Source organism: Micrasema longulum, unplaced genomic scaffold (assembly GCF_059751315.1).
Source record: "Micrasema longulum isolate JH-2025_06_02 unplaced genomic scaffold, ASM5975131v1 h1tg000122l, whole genome shotgun sequence".
NCBI lineage: Eukaryota > Metazoa > Arthropoda > Insecta > Trichoptera > Brachycentridae > Micrasema > Micrasema longulum.
The window spans coordinates 269,277-275,345 of record NW_028277328.1 but is presented as its reverse complement, the minus strand read 5'-3'; positions in this window follow the sequence as shown (position 1 = coordinate 275,345).

Here is a 6,069-nt window from a genome sequence, read left to right as displayed (position 1 = left end):
AAATAATTATTTCCATACGTTTGTGAACATTTCCTTGTAAACGTAACTATTACGCATAAAAAAAATTATCCAAGGTTCTTTATCCTAGTCTATATTTGTTTAGTTGTCAGTTAAATACGATTATTAATGTTATTTGTAATTGTAATTTGAATTACGAAGTTTAACTATGTTGTTGCTTAAGTCTTGGTCTCTGCATCTGGAGAGTAAGAATGACACTTTTACCTTCATAATAATTAATATATTACAGTTCATATAAAAGTACTTGGATATTAAGAACACCGAAGAAACTAATTTTGCAATTTCTTAAACAAAACAAATAAATAAATAAATTCAGTTACGTAAACCTTGACAAAGAAGCTTGTTTGCTTTGAAACCGGTCGGTGAAAAATAAAAATTAGTGGTTAAAAACAAAGTTGTTTTATTTTAAATAAATTCACTTTCAATAATAAAGTAATTTTTGATTAACTCGACATATTGCAAACGTTTTTTTAAAAGAAATAATAGAGTTTTTATAATTTATCTGTCCGTAATATATTTTTATTTTAAAGGCTTTTTCAGCGAGTTGTAAATAACTCAGAAAATGGGAATCTTGGGAAGTTGCGGTAGAGTACGATACGAACCTTGTACCTACGTGAGTCCGCTAAACTAACCACGGACCACAAAACATAAGAAAGTTTTTTTTTCGTTCAATTTTTATACCACGTATGGATCAATGTACGAATGTTTCCGTTTGAGTTGTTGGTTGTAGATAATATTAGTGGTAAAGATTGTACGCAATTCTTATTAAAAAAATAAAAACAATAGACGCAACAAATTGTAGAATTATCCACAGCATAAACCACTATTTTATAAACATGTTTCCCTAAATGTACTTAGTTCATTGCCTTTTCGCCGCCGCCGATCGGCGGCGGTATCCTTAATTTTTTTTAATTCATAATTTCCGTGATTCGGATCAAAGCTTATTCATTTTCAATTTCGATTTCATAAGCGGATTTACATATCAAGTCACGGTAGCGTAATAACAATTAGCTTGGCGGAAAGCGAACATGCTCCGTGCGCAATCTGCCCGAACAAAATGAACAGACTATTATTTGCTAATTTGTTTTAAGTCGCTTATTTATAAAATACATTAAATATATAGTGCCTTTAAAAAATAACATTTTCTAACGGTTTAAATATTAATTGAATTTAAAAGAAAACACAATTCAAAACACTGACTGTTCGAAACAACGTACAAGTTGTCCGAACGATCGTAACTCATTGTACAGTCTCTCCAACAAACATAATTCACACTTCGATGAGCTATGGGAGAACTGTACGGAACGATTTAGGAACAAACTTGTATTCTGGTACGCGGTGTGCACAATTTAACGCACCACTATATAAAAAGGAAAATATAAAACGCTCAAAAATAACTCAAGCAACACATTTCAAATTTTGCATTTTTTATGCATTCATAATTTTAACATTCCATTTTGATTTTTCTATTTCGGTATTATTTAGGAGCGTCCCACATTTCCGTGCGCTCGTCCAGGTGACTTTCAGGAAGTTTAATAGCCAAGGTCACGATGAAAAGGATATTTTTAACCGCTGTAAATTATTCAAGAAATGAGTTAATAATTTGATATTTTTACGAAGTGTTTCCAATTTGTCAGTGACCTGTCAAAGCTATTAGTTTCCGCGGCCGAACCGTTTGGGAGTGTTTCTATGGGCCGACCCAATTAACTGTCCCGTTCTTCCGCACCCGGTATGATGTATTGCCGTCTCACTCGTCCCGTGCATTCCTCGATGATTATTACAAGGGGCTGCCCCACTCCCCTCCCCCTAAGCAAGAAAAATAATATGAGGCGATTTTTAATGGCCGCCAAGCCATCAGCTGTTTGGAAATAATAGATAGTCAGAGACTAGAAATAGCTGATACGAAAAAATGATTGCGATGAATTTCTTTGTTTAGACGTTCTTTTTTACATGGGCTTTGCATACATAATTGGTAATTGTATTAAAAACTGATTTCATTTAGATTCGGTAAGAACACACCCACATGTTTTATTTTGAAGGCTTGTAGGGAAAATTTGTTTATATTATTTTTTCTCGGAAATCATGACGAGCAATTTTACTTTTATTGTTTACTTATTTAATTTTGTTTTCGATTACTGTAAGACCATTGGGATAAATTTATCTATTTCCATATTTAATAAATGTAGTGAAATATTTGTTTATAATCGCTTACTGACTTTTCTGTCGACCGGTCTCGAGACGTACCCGTCTCTTCGTCAGGACACCAATAAAACCAACATGCAAAACCCACTATTCACCTTCACCACAGTTGTTGCACAAAAATATAAAACCACATGCTTTTAGTAGGCAACTTTTACATGCACTGATAAGGTTATGAAAAATGTTGATATTGTGGGAGTGGGAGTGGTTATATATTAATGTAAGTAGTTATATACAAATATTTAACATGTTGTAAAGTGTTTGACCACAAAATCAATGTTGTAAATATGAATGATATACGTATTTATTTATTTATACAGTTTACACGATTACATTATTCGATCATTTTTATTTTCATGTCCCAACTTGGCGGAAAGATTCGTGTTAAGCTTAAGTTAAGGGACTCTTCTGTTCTAAAATCAATACATTTATAAACAATATAACACATTAATATACAAAATACAAAATAAAAAATTATACATGTCAAGAAATAGATAGATTTAAGATAATTTATAAATATTGTGACACATAATAAAAATTAAATAAATATATCATATAATACACATCAAAAATATATTGCAAACAAGTTACTTAATAAAACATGGTGTGCCAAAACTAAAATTATATTTGTGATATTTGTAATTAATTTCTTACATAGTTTTGAAATTCAATTAAATAATTCATTTTCATAATAAAAATACAAATAAAATAGTTGACGCAATTATTGATGTTATATTTATGTACAATATGTAGTTTAGTAAAAAATATTAAAAATAAATGCATATTTCAATTTATCGCTGTTAGTTGGTACCTACCTACGTACGTATTTACAAAAGTATATTTTTATATTTTAACATAATTTTGTATATTGCCACGCAGTGTAGCGCAGCTGTAGTGCAGTTTGTTTAATGCAAAACAGTGAAAATGATATTTCATGTTTCTGTGACGCGACGTGCAGTTCAGCGTAGTGACGCTCTAGTACTGATTGACCCGAGAAATTCACTCCTTATATAGGAAACATATATTAGGTAGGTATTAATATCATTTCGTACAAACGTTATAGGTATTTATAAAAATACATTTTTTAATTTTTTATTACCTATATCTGCGTATTTAGATATTTTTACAATGTTGCATCTTTAATCTTTAAGTCCAGATTTTCAGCGAAATATACTATTTTAGCAGATATGTGTTTTAAACTGTTGATACATAATAAACCTGAATCAATGGATGTCTGCACCGGGGTGCAATAATCAACGCGTTTGCCTACCATGCAAGAGATCTCGGGTTCGATTGATTAAAAAGGTACTTTTGTACTAGAATATTTCACAGTCCGTGGGGCTGGCACCTGAAGCGTAAAACTGATCGTATTACGTAATTGTAACAAAAATGATCAAGATACGCTGCGATTGGTGTACCAATGCAGCGCCCTATGCACCAGCAGGTGCAGAAACGGAACGATGAATTAAATATACATTACTCTACGGGCTTAAAAAGCTCTTTGAACATTTGAACCTTTGAACATAAAAAGCCTAAACCACTATTTTATTGATAATATACAAATATTTATCGATAATTCATTAAAATATTTATCGGAAATTTATTTAAATATTTTTTCATAATTTATTAAAATATTTATCCCTAATTTATTAAAATAATACGATTAAAAAACAACACGATGTTATGATTAATTCGTGTTCTAATAAAAAACTAAGATATAGAAAATTTTCTTGTCGACCCACTAACGTTGCTGGCGGTCGCGCGAGAATAGTATCTGACGACCCGATAAATTCGGCTTAATTAATTATCTGTCTTTAATTGATTTACGGTAATCATTCGAATATCTCCCGCAAACGCCAAAGACTGGGTAGGCAGTCTCGTGCCATGTAAAAACGGACTTGTAACATTTTTGTTTTCATTCGACCGATCACATGTAGGACGAAAACCTGCCATTTTTATAAAGTGTAGTCTTGTATTTAAAAAAATCCTATTATCTATATTATTGTTTTGTTAAATAATGAATTGTACCTACATAAATAAATAGACACGTATATTATAACTACAGATAGTAACTCAAATCTAACACGCTAATAATTCATTAAAATGATTATGTCTAAAATAATTATTGAAATATATATCAGATTCAATTGTTTGAATTCTTGTAAAAAAAACAAGACATTAATTTTCTGTGTTCTGCAAAAATATTTACTTATAGACTTGATATGAAATGGTGTATTAGGTACTCATTATCGATAATTTATTATTAAGATTATTTTGCTTTATATGGTAGGATTGGCTCTGCACTATGTAGCCATTTAACTGGAATAAAAATATTTAAAAAAACTATTTTAAAATTTAATACACGCTGTAAAAATTAGAGCATTTTAATGACGTTACAAGTTCTTCTAAAACAAACAGTGATAGTGTTGTTATCGATTTTTGGTTTTCAGAAGCCAATCCACCAGGACAACTCACCGAAGCGAACTAGTGACGTCACGCGCGGAGTAGTGAAAAAATTATAATACATTTTTTTTTGGCTTAGTTTGATAGTATATTAACAAATAAAAAAACACAGAACTTTCACACTATCAGTACTGGTCGTATACAGTTCTTTCAATAAAAAATATTAACCAATCCCGCCATTTGTATATGGGTAAGTTATCTACTTTACAAAAAAAAAATATTTCGGTCGTACATGAAATGTATACCAGAATAAAAATAACACTGACTTTTTTTGGACATCAACAAGTAATTTATAAAAATAATTTTAAAGGCGCAATCGTTTTATAATATGCAGTCAATATTGCAAAATAAAAATTGATAGCAACCACCAAAGCGTCTAGTTAAATTAAAAATAATGTCCGGAATAAAACAGTTACGTAACGAAAATAAATACGCCTTTATATTTCATTCATACAAACATCCCATAAATAATAAAAGTAACATTTATTAGAACGACTGCCATTTGCTCTCACTTCTGTCTACACATAAATTGTGGATAGGTGTACCTCGTACCTACCTCGAGTAGAGTGCCAGGCGTAATGAGACTGAAGCATTATTTACCGGGCCTTGAACCCCGATAGACTCAAAGAGGGGGGTTCGATTTTCGATTCAAATTTTCGACGTTCATTTTTTTTTATGAATAATCCAGTTTTTTCAACCTCGGAGCGGCCGGTCTGTCTATTTCCACATTACGCCGTGCGGTTGGACCAAATTGAAGCGAACTAAATTGGTTTCTCGTTGGTAGTTGGTAGGTAGTGATGTGAGCTTCTCTGTTTCGTATTCGTATCTCCCCGACCGAAATATGCGGGAAGGCGCTGTAAATCATGCCGAGATGAAACAATATTTTGTAATTGGAATTAGACAGTGGAGGGGAGAGAGGATTAGACGTTAGATGCTTTTGGTCATCTTGATTTGAATATATGAATAAATTTCTTCCATTCTAAATCCGCTGCTGAAAATTGGCTCTGGTGCAGTGACCAGCCATCGTGTACGTATATATCTATATATATATATTCCCACAGAGGCTGTTATACATGTATAAATAGGTACAGTGTTCAGAATAAACATTGGTTTAATATCAGAGAAACGGAAATACCAGAATTCCACTTGGGGCAGTTGCACCAAAAAAGGTCAGTTAAAAATGTCTATAGTTACCCTGTAAAGTCTATAGTAAAGCCAAAGGGGTTAATTAAAATATACACGAATTTTAAGATTTTTTAAATTTGGTACCCACGGAAACCCAAAAGTGGCGAGTTACTTTTTAAAATTTAGTCGGTGATCAGCATTACTCAGAAACGTTCGTTTTTAATTTTGACAACTGGTTTCTGGCTGGTTTGTTTGTTTTGGAGC